General features: G+C 36.0%; 1 protein-coding gene across 7 annotated transcripts in view; it reads right to left on the minus strand.

Moving 5' to 3' along the window:
• Positions 1 to 16627, minus strand: part of CDH19 (cadherin 19) — a 120409-nt gene that overhangs the window by 67743 nt on the left and 36039 nt on the right. For 2 of the 7 annotated variants that reach the window (XR_003923099.2, XM_030012410.1), the window contains exon 1: positions 4977 to 5193. The exons of 1 other annotated variant lie outside the window; for it this stretch is intronic. The gene's annotated coding sequence lies outside the window, so the exon portion shown is untranslated. Of the gene's footprint in view, positions 1 to 4976; positions 5194 to 16627 lie in introns of those variants that run through there. 4 more of the 7 variants (XM_030012405.2, XM_030012407.2, XM_030012408.2 and 1 more) reach the window with 3 other exon arrangements.

The raw sequence follows: 16627 nt of genomic DNA on the forward strand, positions 1-16627 counted from the left end.
AATCTTTAAGTGGGAAAAAATATTTTCATAAGATGATCACTTAAAAAAATAGCTGAGATGATAAACAATTGAGTAGAATAATATTATATGTAAGGCACCAGAAAATGGGTCTAATTTTATAACACCTGCACACTCCTGAAAGCGCGCATATGAAAAGCTGAGCAATCAGCACAGTTTATCTCTATGTGACATTTCCAAATGCTATTAATACATTTCATGGGTCAGTCTTTTATGAAAATAGCTGTGTATGCCAGCTATCTAATGATCTGGCATTTGAAACCAATTCAATTTATATGTTAAATTTGATGTTAGGGGAAAACCAATACACTTACCACATTTTCGTTCTGTAAGTCTGGTTGTCATCTTAATTTGTCTGGAAATGTCTTTTTATTTTCCAGGGGTACCTCATGGGATATAAAGTAGCATAAATCATTCTAGCTCATCTACCATTGGGAATTACTGTTAAGGGTAAATTTTGGTCCAGCCAATATATATCACAGTGACAGATAAAAAGAGCACCAGCAATGCCCTTAATCTTCTCCGACGGCTATCTGTATCTCATGGCGAGAGACAGAGTGAGAGATCAGCTGTTTGAAGATGAACAGGGCAGTAATTGAAACTAGCACTGTTTTCCAATTTGTTAGCAAAGATGGGGGGTTTATAGGTTGCACCATATTGGCACACGTCCTCTTCTCCCTCATTCTTTCCCTCAAGTTTTCTGTGGACTCCACTGGAAGCTGAGGTGCCTGGGAAGGGCCTCATGAGTGCGACCCATTGTCACATCTCATGGACCCTTGGATAATGGTCTCTTTTTGTGTTCTTCATCTGAAGGATGAAAGAGAGAAGGCATTTGCACCATTTAGAGAAAAAAATGTCATTTCTTAGCACCTGAAATGTCATGGATAAGTCAAAAGGCAACCAAAGTTAGGACTACTCCTAGTCTGTGTCCATCTTCTCAAAAATATGTGCAAATGCATCAAGGTGCTAGGGAGCTTCTGTTGCAGTTTGCACATTCATACTCTTCATGTCAACGTGTAACACAGAGCAAGGTTTTGTGTATGGGCATGTATGCTTGTATGACTGGTTTTAGTAAATTTCAAAAAATATGCAGAGAATATTTAGAGTATTTTGGATTATACAAGTTCTTACATGCTGCTGTGTTATCATTTTCTCAGCTTTATTTACGAAGTTTGTTGGCAGTCTTCTTGACGTTTTCAGAGTGCTTCCAATCATCCAGAAATCACAGATTAATGATTTAACAAAGATTCACATCATTTCGGGTTTTGGTTCCCGTGTTTAGTCACCATGGGTAAAACTCCTAGGAAGTGAGCTCTGTTCACCTGTGACCACATCCAGTGAACCACAATCTGTTTACGAAGCAATATAAGACAAAGCTCCTTGTTCCATCTCCTGATAAATTCTGTTTTGAATATCTAGATCTCATTTAACAATTTTAAATTGTTAGAGAGACACTAAATACAGTTTTCTTTGCAAAGCCTTTTGATCCCGTTTTTTTCTGACTGGTTTTGACAGATGGCATTATCTCACTTCAACTTATCACCGCAAGAGGAAAAATTTACTATGTTGCCTTGTAAATTGTTCCCCACATATTCTACATATCCTATTCACCATTCTGAGAAGATTCTCTAAAGGGAAAGAAATGTGTAACCATAGTGTCTTTACCATTTGCCAAGCATTGTCTTTTTAAATCCCTTTTAATTTTTGTAGTCTTTGTATTTAAAGAGAACTCAACAGTTTGACTACACTGTCAGAATTCTAACAATGAAAAGCCACAAACCTTCTTTATACTGCATGACACAGGGCAGGGCATTTTAAATATTTGTTAATATAATAACAATATACAATATTGCTTATATAGTTGTAAAAACAGTTTTAAAGAGAAAATTGTCAAGCAAAATAAAACTTCAAGAACTTTAATTTGCTATTTTATTTACCCATGTTATTTACCACTGACTGTCTTAAAGCTCTGTAAAATACTGAAAAAGAGTTTATTCTGCAGAGAGATTTTATCCTGGCTAGATTTGAATCAGGATAAATACATAAAGATAGGGCTCAGTCACACTGAATTCAGTTATTCTTTTGTTATTTATATTTTCTAATTTACTCTACTGGGATGTGTTTTGGCTCCCAATGTGTCATGACTCCATGTAAAAAGTAAACCAGGAAAATGTTCCTCTAATGTTTAGTTAGCAATTTTAAGGTTGCAACAACTGTCACTCATAAGTTGGAAAAAAAAAAAAAATAGTGCCAATCCAAAAAAGAGTTGTCCTCCACAAATTTAACATTGCATCAGAATATATACTTTAGAGTTCTCCCTTAATATAGTCTTAGTAACCTTATTTCAGGTATTATCGTATTTTTAGTTCCAGTACTATATGTGCAGACATGAAGTCTTTTACTGAGGTTTTCTTTCTTTCTTTTTTCTTTTTTTTCCCAATGGGATATCCTTTATGTTGTTTATTTGAATGTTTCTAATTTTGTTGTCTCAAAAAGGAGTTTGATTTAACAGTTAGGTCAGTGGCCTGAGAATGAAGGATTCTAATTTAATATCACCTTCCATTTACAAGGTCTTCACTATGTTTGTGTCCCTGATAGAAAGCCTGGGAGTAATGTCCTTTTGCAAACATTGTTAACAGTTGCAGCTTGTTAGCAGCAGCAACAGCAATTCCTTTTATGCTACAGGCAATGCAGCTGTGGAGACGAGACCTGGATCTGTGTATCCAAAGCACAATTATGTTCCCAGGTCCGTCCCATGTGGTCTCGTTGACATTGCTCCATCCTCATCAACTTCCTCTGTGATGGATATGTACCTTGTCTACTTAGTAAGGTCTGGAATGAAACCTCCTGCAATACTCAGGGTAGCTGAGGTTGCCAGACACACTCTCTGGCCTCTCGATTCATTCGTCTTCAGAAACAAGTATTTTTCTGGGTTAAGAAGATTGAAAGGATTGATAATGAAGACATTCTATTCCACCTTTCTTCCTTTAGCATCATGTAGACTCAAAAGGGCTTGGGAACATAGTTGAGATAGGGAAAAAAATTAAGGGACTGTGATGGAACCCATTTCTGCTGCCTGTGGTAGAAATCAAGACTTTCTGTGACTTGCAGAGTAAAAAGAGAATAATGGTTTTCACCTACAAAAGAGCTAATGCTTTAATTCAGTATTATCTATTGTATTGTTAGATCTGTTGGCAAAATTACCTGGTTTGAATTAAAATGATTTAAGAAATAGCCAAATCTTTCTGATAAAGCTAACAACAAGTTTCCAAGTACATTTATAGTGAACGTGATGCAAAGACTACACCATGGTAATTTCACCCTAAAGAGTTATAAAGTACCAAAGCAAATAAAACACCGGGCAATGATGAAAAGCAACAGGTAGCTTAAACCATGAGCATCATTAAAATCTGCCTGTACAGCATATCACATATTGCTTTCTTATTTCAAAAACAAAATGTGCTGATATTGTCTGATATTTACTTCAGGTTGGTAATGGTAAAGCATTCTGAAACAGAAAGGCAACATACTGAGTTCATTTTTAAAATATTCTACATACTAGCAGTTCAGAATGTAAAATGTGCATTATAATTTCATAAATTACCTAACACTAGGTTAAAATAGTTACATTTTGGTTCTAAAAATGCATGGCTTTCCATAGTGGATTTGTAATTTTGTTCTTCAATTTTAAGCTACTTAGAGTATTTTCTGGGCAAGCCCTTCTTTCTTCCTCCCTCCTTTACATAAAAATAATTCCAAGAATGGATTTTCATTGTCTGCTAGCTCTTACACCAATGCATTTTTTAGGCTGTAAAAATGCAGAAAGCCTGAACTCCAGACACAGCCCTATATTCATTTGATGTAAGTGCTTGGTTCAACACTTCTAACAGAAAAATGCTGAACATTTCAATGTATCATTGTAACTCCTAAAATTGTGTCCGCAGATCAATTTTTGCACCTTAGTGCAGATTTATCCCCATATAAATTAAAAGTAGTTTATCTATCTGGAGTGCTTTTGCAACCACAACTGATTCTAAATTACAATCTATTAAAAAATAATATAATCCAAAAGCCATGTAATTCCTACCCATTTCATACCAAAATAATTTGTAGAAATGAACAAACTGACAGACATTCACCATTTTAATACCCAATCAACAGCTATTAAATATTTCTGGGCTATATTCTACTGGCTGTTTCTTGACTACAGTCTAATCATAGAGTTTGAACATGAAAAATAAATTGTAGCTATACCTCCTAATAGAAGGCTTATGAAAGAAACATACAATACAAATATTTTGCTCTTTGAACATCTTATTTACTAACAAATTGCCATTTTACACTTGACATCCAACAAAGGTAGAAGCATCCCTTTTTTTGTGGTCTGAAAGACTTTGCAGTTGCTAGGTGTGGGATTATAAAGAGAAATGGGAACAGAAAGGTGAACGTACAGTTAAGACAAAATATAAAAAGATATATTATTATTATTGCAACAGTAGAATGGAGAGTAGCAAGCCAGGGAGTACTTCTAAGTGTTGCTGTAAAACAAGAGACTTTTCACTCTTCTTGATATCACCCTTAGAAATTGTAAGCACATTTTAGTGACAATCACTTGCATGAGTGTAGATGAAGAAATTGCAAGCAGTCTGTCAGAGGTGGGGGTCTTGCAAAAACAGACAGATAATCAGCATGAATATTTTAATGTGCCAGTTGAACACAAAACAGGCATAGTAAGTATTTCCTCTGGTAGATCCAACTTAGAAAGTTGGATTTCCACAGCTATAGAAGTTAGTTAGTGGACTGTGAGAAAACAACAAAAGCGGATTTCTCCTTCTGGAGGTTTTGAGTGGCTTTTGGGTTTGTCTCGCCTGTTGTGATTTTTGCACTGGAGACACACAGCTAAATGTTTAAAATTTGATTTTTTAAGATAATAAAGAAAAAAAAGATAGAGATCTTACCTGTGTAACCTCAGGGCCTTCTAGGTTTAAAGAAATGGGTATTGTAAAAGTTGAATTAAACATCTGATGCAGAGAAGTAAGCAGTTCTCTTTTACTTCACAGATCCTTGGAAAGCTTTAGGAGTTACAGCTTCCTGCCAGTATAAGTCACTTCTGCTTTTAGTTTTGAAAACTCACAGTATGACACTGCTTACTGCATGCTATTTTGGGTGCCCTGAGTAAAACTATGAACACAGGCACTTTTGTGCAAAACATCATAAGGCCTCTCTGATGTTCATTCAGAGTTCAGAATTAAAATGCAGAAGGCTCTAGCAAGCAAAATACTAGCTGATTTTCTTTTTCCTAGTGGAAAAATAAAGTACTCCCTGGCAAGTAACCAAGGTGGTGGGAAGGTAATTCATTTTGTCTGAGAGTATTTTGCAAGTGAAAGGGATATGCCCTCTGTTTAGAGATTAGTCTGGGAAACAAGTGATCAATTTAGGATAGTCACAAAAGTTAGTCAAAGGAGAGAGTTTCTACAGTCTGTTTTTTGCCCTCCAGCCTTTTTTTTCCCCCAAATAATTTAGTTTTAAGAATCATGAAATCTTCACACTGAGAAAAAAACACATGCCCAAGGTATTGGTTTATGTCCTTACATACTTTGAGAGACATGAAATACATCAGTTTATTTTTCTTGCAACTGTCTACAAAAGTTAATTTTTGTTTACTAGCTAGCGTTGGTTTTTATAGTCCACTGAAAAATATAAAAAAAAAATATAATCCTCATTTTAAAAAAAGAATAATACACTCAAAATCTTGTGCGATAGTTATGCAACAGGTTACAATTTTTTCATAGAAATTAAGTTTTTTCTTAAGTCAATTTAGGAAATTTTGAACAAATATTCAAAACACAAAAAACAAATTCAAATATTCATTGTGCATTCCTTGTGATCTCAAAAAGAAATAAGGATATTTGGGGAATAAACAAGAACTGTGGATTACAGTAACACTTCTGTCATTATTATGGAAGACATATTCATGGTGAGATAATTTAGAGCTTAGTGCTACAGCAGTATTAGCTCCAGGCCAAGAAGATTTCTGAGAAGTCCTAAGTGGTAAAACAACAAACATGACATTTTGTCAGACTTAATGTATCCTGTTAATGATAAAACTGAAAAAAGAAAAAAAATACCACCTCAAAAACTTCTAAAACAATTTTAGATTTTCCACTATGAAATTAGTCGCTTAAGGAATGAATATCCCTTCGGTTGACAGATTTTTTTATTTCTCCTGAAACTGCCTCCTTTAAACAGAAAATTTTGACATTTTGAGAAAAGTTACCTCTCCCTCTTTCCTCTTCGTCATCCAGTCTAGGAAAATTTAGCAACTGTTCCTATGTGGAGATTGAAAAACTCTTGCCTGTACTTTTGTCATGTATTTTTATCATACTTTTTTCTGGAAAGGAAGGAAAGTAAATTCTGACCAGCCCTGCAGCTCTTACTCAGTCATTCAGGAATCTCATGGCCAGAACACAAAAGATGGTGAATGAGGAAACACGATTCTTCAGCATACGTAATGCTATAAGAAAACACAACTAGGTAGTGTTGCCAGCTCAGAGAACAACAGCAGAGCAGAACATGGTCTGCAAAGGCAACAGTCCTGATGATTGATGCATAAGTGAGCTCTGGTACCTTGGCTAACACTGAATCACTGTTTACTGTATTTATGTCTACGTGTCAGAGACAAATCAGCTGGTTCCAAAGAAATACAAACCTCCCTAGTATCACAGACCTTAAAACTTGAAATGAATGGGCTTGAAGTTAACACAGGAAAACTGTCTATCCATTGCGCCCATCATGGCACCATCAGAAAGCCTTATAGTCCATAGAAAAGTATTGTGTACACTATCTGAGCAGCTGGATTTTTCTGAGATTATTCATAATTACTTCTCAACTTTTTGAGGATGATCTCTTGGTAAATTCTTTAGGATTATCTCCTCCTAACTACTTCAGTATAAGTAAATAGTTTCTGTATCAGACTGGAAATGAACACACAATTTATCAAATTATATACAGCTTCAGCTTTAAGAAGTAGATAGATTGGCTGTTATTTTTTTCTCAAATCAGAGCAAACATGATAATATTATACAGCTTAAGGTTCTTTGATAACACTGTGTTCTTAGTAATGGTTATTTAATTATTTATGAAACTGGATATCAAAACCAAACCGACAAAGATTTCTTTCTGGTGCTCTTACCTCAAACATTTTTGCCTGTGCTAAGCAAAACTTGATTTCTTTGTCTAAAACTTGATGTTAGATTTGAGTGAGGGAACCAACATAAACTCAGATCACATTTTCATGTCTTCTGCACTTTTTATCATGCTTCTTTTTTTTATTTGTTTGTTTCTTTAAGAAACAGGAATGTTTGGAGACAGCTGTTATGTGGTAAGAATGCTCGCATCCTACTTTTTGTTCATGGTCTGACATCAGCTCTGCACAGGGTGACGTAGAGCTGATGTGAAATGGAAAAATGGGAAGAGGAGAAGGACGCTCTCCTAAGACCTGTGGAAACTGAAGAAGTGTTACTGGAATTCAGTGATATGTTACCATTTACCACCTGGAAAAACAGCTTTTTTTACCGACGCTGCTTCTCACCAGCTTTCTAGCAATACAGAAGAGGTGATGTTTCATTCACCAAGTCAGAATTAATCAGACATAGGTGTAAGAAAAAGGTACAACCATTGCTAACATTTGGCAAACAAGATATGCTTATTTACCCAGAATGCTGAAACTTGTCACAGGATGTAATCTAAATAATATATGCCATGTGAAGGGAACAGAAATGAGTAGTAGGAAGCAAATAAAAATGGAAGTTTCTTGGGAATGTTTGTTGAAGAACTGATGAGGCGAACTGGCCAGAATAGGAGGGACTTCTGACAAGGTACAGATAGCACACAGTAATAAGTAAAAAAAAGAAATCAGTTGTGTAGTCTGCATCTTAAAAAAGAAGTCAAATAAGAAGGCTAATTCACAAAATTATGAGAAAACATTTCTCAACTGAGAAGAAAACACATACTTATTCCCAGTACAGTGTTCTCATGTGATAAACAGCCTCCGCTTCTCTTTGTCTAGGCATCTGTTAATGACAGACAGGCTTTTTGGTACTAACATTGAAAGGAAATGCTTTGGACTGTCACATTTTAAGGAAAAGAGTTACACTGTTAGCTCTTTCTGGATGTCACAGACCTTGCTATTTCCTGCAGAGAGGGATCTCAGTGATATGGTAGCATTCAGCAGCCACTGTCACCTTGACTGTTGTCACAGCTTCCCTCCAAGGTGTGTTAAAAGCTTAACATCATCTCGCTCCACGGGGGAGACCCGTTGCTTGCTGAGAGCAGATTTAGTAGCACAATCAACATGACTGCGCAACCCAGTTCTGAGGGAACACGTGAGGAGCTCTAATCATTGCCCGAGAAAACCTTGCTGGAGGTTTGGAAGAGTTGAGTGAACTTTATTTTACCAAAATAAATAAATGAAAATGGGTTGTCGTATAGGCACTGTGGACTGAGAGAGAAACTTCAGAATTCCAGTTAAAGTGTTTGGAAACCTTTCCTTTTTCATTAAATTTATTGTGATTAAAAATAGGAATTTTATCCATCCAAAAGCTATAGCTTAAATTAGGTGTTTGCTGGTGGGCAAGAACATGATAATGAAATTGGAATGAAAATGTCTATACAATTTAAAACTTGGTTACTGATCAGTCAATTGTAATATGACATCTACTAATTTCTTTTAAAGTTAAATTTCTGTTCAAATATAATGACCAATCAAATTTTGTGGTTATATGTGTATGTGCTATACTGACTTGAAGAAAGACAGTCCTAAGAATTCAGTAGAGTTAATTATCTTTATTTAAGGAAAACCTATTCCATTTTCCAGAAACTAAAGAAAAAATAAAGATGTGAAACCCGAGGAGCACTGTTTATTTTTAAACAGAATAAAGAACACTGTAAAAAAAAAAAAAAAAAAAGGATTAAAAAGGGGTCAGTTGTCATTCAAGGAGATAAATGAGATTGTATCCTCATCTTTGACACTTGCTTAATTGAACTGATCTCAGAAGGTTTCACTCTCTTGGGTTCATTCGGTGGGACTACAGGTAAACAGTTCTTCCCTTAATCACTTTCCAGTATGAGGAGAATTCAAAACACAGACAGATACTTTGGCAAGGGCAAAAAGTTTTCTTGAAAAATCTCAGCAAACCAAAAGGTGAGACAAACAAAACCTAAAAAAAAAAAAAAAAAAAGAAAAAAGAAGGAGAGGCAGGGATGGGGGAGGGGGAAACCCACATATTTTGCTTCTTATTTCATTTATTTGTTGTTTAATTATTCTTTTACTGTGTTCGTGGGCTGCATTTATGCAAGGCAGAGGTTTAGAGGAATTTCAGTGATGGGATTTCCGTTCTATCCACCTAAGGGTGGATTTCTCTCATAAAACAAAGGGAAGAAAGAAAAAACTTTATAACCAAAGCAAAACTACTTTTTTTTCTTTGAAGGTATTTGTCTCTAGAAGGCAAAAAACAAATGAATAAATTGCATGTATGTTAGTTTGCAGAGAATAAGAAGCCATGGTTTCATCTACAAACAAAGATGATTATTTTCAAACAAAAGCAGTTTAAAAAGCTTCATATTTTGGAAAAAGTTAAATGAAGTTAGTCAAGCATCTGCCGAGTTTTACAGCAAGCTGCTATATAAAAGCAATGTATGTAAACACTTTTCTACTAAGACCTGTCCTCGGTTTTGCACAGGAATACATTGTTCCTGTGAACTAAAACTGGGGGGAAGAGGAGATATTCATCCCCGTATTTGATCTCTGAATATCATGCAGGTTATGTTTTTACACTTTTATAGATCATTGGCATGAAATATGAGAAGAGCAAAGTTTTATTTGATTATTTTTGGTTTACATATGGTATTTCCAACTTCCAAGTAACAGCTTATAACCTTTGCAAATATATCCCGGAGAAAATAAGGTAGGTTATTCAAATACTGATCTGATATCAGAGTAAGTTGAATTTACTCAGTGAGGGACAGGGAGGGAGAAGGACAGAACTCAAGATTTTAAGGTGGATGATCCTCCCCAGTCATCTATACCCAAATCATGGCTCTTGTGTTTGGAATTTGCATCAAACTAAGCAGAATTATTCCAGGCTAGATAAGCATCCAGCACAACACCGCTAAAAGGTGGAGAAGCTGCTGTGAAAATAGCAGCAGTGGGGTATGAACAAGGGCAATAAGAGCATACATAATATCTTCATCTCTGTGGACTCAATACTGAATTTGGGGGATTTGTATTGCCTTTTTTTTTTTATTGTTGGGATCTTTGCCACTTCTAGATGGGTTTTTTATGGAGATTCATATATGCAGCTTTTCCCAAAGTGAGTCTTACTTATTGTCACTTAAGGGAGGCATAGCTCCAAGAGGAGCCAAGTGGAACCAAGAGAGGAAGGAGAAGTGGGGCTTGGAGGGCTGAATAGGCTGAGATACAATTTTTTTTTTTTTTTGCATTCCTGATCAATATCTTGTCACTATACAGAATAAATACACTACACTGAATGAAAGCATTTTATTGAATAAATATTGGGGTTCTTTTAATTTCACTTCTTCTTTAATAATTCCACTGTAACTAAAATTCAGTTCCCACTAAAATATGTTTTAAATCACAGCTTCTGGAACAGAAGTTAGAAGCTACACACGAGGCACTGTAAATACAAAAATGCATGGATTAATTTACAATACTGGGGAGACTTTTTTTCATGGAATTATTTGGAATCAGTTTCAAAATCTTTGTGTCTTGTTTCAGTATTTAATGATCAACTTGAGTGTTTTTGCATTTTTCCATATGATTGTGTGCTTTCTGTGTTATGAAATCCATTTTTTTCTTCTTTTTTTCTCTTTCTTTTTTTTTTCTTTTTTTTTTTCTTTTTTTTTTTTTTTTCCCAGAGGGGAAAGAAGTTTAATGAATTGCAGCAAAGTATAATTACTTAAGATAAGTGTGTACTTAGTAGTATGTGTGAAAAGTCTGCGGAAATGGTGCGTAACCTTCTTAATTAAAAGAATCTGAATACCACACTGTAATCAGACCTTTCCAAAGACAATTCCTTTCTCTTTCCTTTCCTTTCCTTTCCTTTCCTTTCCTTTCCTTTCCTTTCCTTTCCTTTCCTTTCCTTTCCTTTCCTTTCCTTTCCTTTCCTTTCCTTTCCTTTCCTTCCCTTCCCTTCCCTTCCCTTCCCTTCCCTTTCTTTCCCTTCCCTTCCCTTCCCTTTTCTCAGTGAATATTGTTATGATAGAATACACTGTGTTTGGAAAATAATACGCAGGCACCTTATTATCTTTTCCTGTTTATATTCCCATCACAAGATGCAATCAATAAGATCAAATTCAGAGCAGGAAAATCTTCAAGGTGATCCCCTGAAAGAATGGAGCTCCCTTGTTCTCTTACTGTTACACACTGTTTAGATACAGATTGAACAAAATTGGGGATGTTGTCTCATCTCTCTCTGTCTTTAGCCCAAGGACTCATGCTGATGATCACATCCTAAGAAGAACCTGAATTCAGCTGATTTCTGTAAGTAACTAGTTAATATTCTTCCACCTGTCTCCTGCAAAGAGAACAGCAACTGCTATTAGATACAAATCATATATAGCACAAGTCAGAATTTAGTCATGAATTACTATAAAATGTGTTGAAGAATAACAAGACAAATATTTCTTTCCATTTGGTTAGCTGTGTAACCCTCATACACTTTTTCACATATGTGATCAATCTGCTACAAATGTTAGAAGGCTATTCTACCTCTATGGTAGGTAGCGACGTAAATATTAGTGTACCCATTTACATGTAGAAAAAAATGAAGCATGAAGGTAGAAGAAATATCAGAATTATTAAATGCAAGTTTATGAAGACCAAATCTATAGCTGTGACTGATCAGCCCAGTGTTCTGCTGCATTAAAACCTCTCAGTATAAAAACTAGTGTAGAGATTAGTATGAGAATTGGTATAGAGATTACGTGGCCAGGTCAGCCTAATTTGGAAAAGACATTTATGCACAAATTTCAGTGGCAGAAAAATAGCCCTGTTGGATTAGTTTAACAAAACTAAATTAAATATTCCAATTTCAGAAATGTCAATGTGTTTTGTTTTGTTTTGTTTTTTTAATTAATCCCCATGACATTTCCATTCAAAAAAAAATGAATTAAATTGAATAAAACAAAATAAAATAAAATAAAGGATTCCTGTCTGAATAATTTCATAATGTCAACATTTCATCCTGTGTCCCACCAGCAAAGCCTAAATGGAAGACAATTGTGAACAGTGAAAAGCCTTTGAGATGAGCACCTGGGTAAGGAAAAGATTCAAATCTCATCCCTCCTGCCAAGAGGGAGAGGAAAACAAAAGGCCAACATTTTTTCTTTTTGTTAATGGGTGCTAAGAAGGTGACATAGGACAAGGTGCCCTCACTCTGTGCTCTATGGACCACGCTTCCTCTCTACATTTTTTTGATTTCTAGGTACAGGATAAAGGAAAGAAGTAAGGCAATTTTTTTGAGCTCTCTGGTTTTCTAAAATGAAAAAATTGGGTTTTCAGTTACACCCTGAGAAAAAGTCAATCAGCCAGAAAGAACCTTGCTTTGTTTGACACCAACTCCCCGCCCTCCTTTTTTTTAAGGAATTCCCCCCTCTTTTTATTTTTTGTTCTAATTCAGAAAGAAAAAAGTTGGGGGAAAAAAAGTTTTTCCTTTTTTTGAAAATTGTGTTTTGCATTGAGGTTCAGAGGTAGGCTCTTGACACAAGAGAATTTAATACAGAGTTTACAGTTGCATTTTGGGCACAACAATTTAACCTCAACTTATATGTCATTATAATGACACTAATCCTAACTTGTTTCCTTTTGGTTTTACCTAGAGGGTTTGTGATTTCTTGCACCATATTAATACCTATTGCAGACTGAAAGGATTGCTGGTTTAGTTAAAAAAATAATTATTTTAAAAAAAAGCAAAGAAAAATCTGACTTTAAGGCATTTTACTCTCCCAAAAAGAGGGCCAAATTAATAACTTCAGCTAAAATAATTCACTCTACCTTCTATAAAATATCTGAAATCAATCTTATAGTGTGATTTATTTTTCTGTATTTCTCACTGAAATATCCAGTGAGATTCCTCTATTTAATATCTGTGTACAATTGTAAGTATTAACAGCATGTTCTGTCTAAAAAAACAGTTTGAAGTTGCACTAAAATCAATGGAAGCCCTAAAGAAACCAGCAAATCAGTTTATGCGGGCTAAACATCAGAATACTGAATTGTTCATAAACAATTATTTTTTTAAAATGCTACCATAGTTGTTACTAAAGAGTTAACACAGCATTGCCTAACACAGATTTATAGCTGGTATAACGTAGTCTGTCCTATCTTTAAATGTCAAAGACAGGTCAGATAGATAGATAGGACTGAGTAACTGCTGCTTGTGAAATGCTCCTATTTGATCTGTGAGCAGGATGGGCAGATGAAAACTTCGCTAGCTTCATTGACTGCTGTGTAGTCTACGCCAATTAGACCAGCTGAAGCCCCTGACATGAATGCTACATGAGTAACAGCATGGAAACGCATTGACCTCTAAGAGTCAGCGGCACAGTCAACCAACAAACAGGACCTTGTGTGATAAAATCTGAGGAGAAAAATCAGCCTAGCTTCACTCAGATATTTTATAGTAAACTAAAAATATTCATGGAGGCTTTTCCTTTTGAACCCATTGTCTGTTTATGCATTTTACCATTTGGTACCAAGGATATAAGATGTTCATATACAATTAAATTTTATGAATGTGTGTTGTTAAAGGGCTTTACCCACTGGAGAGAGACGAAGGGATATATGTGTGTAGTTGATAGTGGTGTATCAAAAGGACAATGAAAATACAGTAAAACTATAAAGATTTTAAGCTGTTCTATTTTTTTTGGGGGGGGGGGAGGCGGCAGCATTGTTTTTAAAAACTAGCAGAGAATAAACAGGAAAGCTGTGTAGATATGGAGAAGCGATCTTGTGAGTGACTATTTCACGGTATTTAGGAAACTTTCTGCCAGCTACTGGAGAATAGAAAAAAGCAAAGGACAAAAGAGAAAAAAGAGAGATTGAGAGCGAGAGAGGGAAACAGCCAGGCCTCCTCTCCAACATTACACAGAAATCTGGCCAAAATTAAATATGTTGTAGATGCAGTAAGTTGGCTGGGGAGGAGGGTAGGGAGAGACTGACTATTCTAAATTAAGAACATCCAGTTCACCTTTCCAAGAATAAACCAGATGGAGAAACAGTGACTGGATCAGCTTGGACACTAGCCAGAGGGAGGACCAGTTTTTCTGGCAGTCAGGAGAAAGGGGAGAGCAACTTATGAGAAGCACGGCAAGGTCCCGGATAGATGAAGATGTGGGTAGCCCAGGAGCAAGGTCAGCCCTGCCTTGGGTGCTAGCCAGCTCACCCACAGGCAGATGGGGAACAGCTCGTGCAGCAGTCAGGTCACTGCCTTCAGGAGCCATCCCACCTCCCGTGCAAACAGCTAGGATGTGGGGTTTCACACAGGGAAGGAGGCTGAGAGGAGAAGGAGCTATCGCTGCCAGTGGATGACTCTACTCTTCAGAAAGGGTTTAGGGATTCAGGGGAAGCTAAATCTAGCAAGGATGCAGCAGAGGTTGCTTGAATTCTGTTGTTTGGTACAGAACACTGAAGCTCTATTTTCTATTTTTGACCTTGGCCAAATACTTTGCCTTCTGAACTGCAAAAGAAATACAATATTATTTACTCAAATTGCCCAGTGTTTCCAAGATCACCGGTAACATTTATTATAGGCCCAGTCTCAAATTTGACTTCTCCTTAGAGAACTTAAAAGTAGCATTCATATTATTATTGCTACTAAACTAATGAAAATATCCAATCTTTATTTCACAGGGAGAAAAAAGAAACATTTTTCAGTGTTTATTAAGATAAAAAGTCTGGCATAACTTTCATTAGTATAGTACTGTAATTTATTGGTGTTACTGTTGTTTTAATTCCAATAATGACAAATTGAAATGATGCTTAAATTGCAGTCCCAAAATAGTACATTTGACCTTGAGGCAAAACTTTTCTCCATGTCTTGTTTTTTTGTATGTGAATATTTTATAAACTGTAGAGGTTAAATCTTCCTTTCTCTTCAACACAAATGCCATGACTATCTCCAAATGCAGATTTGAAATCTGAATGTTTACACCATAAAACTGTGCAAAGATGCATGAGATAGTGGAAACCTGAGTTAGTAAGTCTAGAAACTAAGATCCACAGTGATATATATATATATGTAGCTTCTTTCATAGGTACCAATGTACCAAATGTACCAAAAGGCAGGATTTATCTGCCTGGTTATAATTCTGAGCTTATGTGATTGTATGCACCCTCATAAAACTGATCTACTTTGCAATAAAATGACAGACTTTGGAGTAGTAATAAGTATAGCTCTTTATCTTACCCCTCAACTTCGTCTCAGTGATGAGTGTTGTATGTGCTAGAAAGCTAAACATGTCCTGGTATGCAGGGCCCCTGGATGCTGTGGAGGATTCTCTAGTGATGGAGGTTACCTGGCTGGAGTACGGAAGATCACTGAAACTGGTATAAAAAGGAATATCAGAGCTAAATTTAATAAACAGTGTACCCATAGCTATATAATTCTGAACTACATTATATGGACTTGCCAGTTTGGTTTCTTCCAGCATTGGTATCTTCCAGCATTGAAAAATTGATCAGTCAGACTGTGTTCCTATAAATCAACTTCAAGCATCTTCTTAGGACCATCTTTTTCAAGAAAACAAGCACAGCCTTCTAGCTCAGTAGACTGACATCATTGCTTGTAATGGGCTACAGACTTTGTGTTGACAAAATAACACATGCTTTAGGACTTACCAGGCTTTGTCTGGATTCATCTCTGAAGATCTTGTTTAGTTTGTTTAACCATAAAAGCAATTATCCAATGATCAGATTAATAATTATCTGATTTTATTTTATCTTTGTTTAGCTTTCCAAAATTGTGTAACTATGTACATACATGCATATATGTTTGTGTGTATAGCTATATACATTTTGGTAGCTGCTTGATATTCATATTCAGCAGCTTTTTGGTGTAGAATGAACTATCTATGACCCTGGAATGAAATGCTGCATAGAGGAGGGGAGGCGCAGGATAGGAGCAGATGCCTTAAAATTATGGGCACAGGATGGTACCAGAGATGAGATACCACCGTTTGTGAAAAGAATGCAACCTGATAACCTGAGTAAACATGTAAAACATACCATATATAGTGCATTGGATGTGACGTGGTCCTGTAGACCAATGAAGAAAGAGCAGGGTACTACAAATGTAAAAAAAAATCACCTCAGGTCGTGTGGGGGAAGATGCTATCCATATCAACATTTAGCTCCTTCCAGTGAAGGGCTAGGGATGCTGAAGTTTCAGTGTACAATTTCCCTCAATCCACACTGAAGCTTTTGACCTCAGCACCCAGCAGGGCACTAGAGGGGGTGAACACTTCACTAAAGAAAGGGGGACCATACTAGGAAATTTGAGCATATTAATTTTAATTGTATATATTTTGAACT

The sequence above is a fragment of the Aquila chrysaetos genome, chromosome 4 (genome assembly GCF_900496995.4).
Source record: "Aquila chrysaetos chrysaetos chromosome 4, bAquChr1.4, whole genome shotgun sequence".
Classification (NCBI taxonomy): Eukaryota; Metazoa; Chordata; class Aves; order Accipitriformes; family Accipitridae; genus Aquila; species Aquila chrysaetos.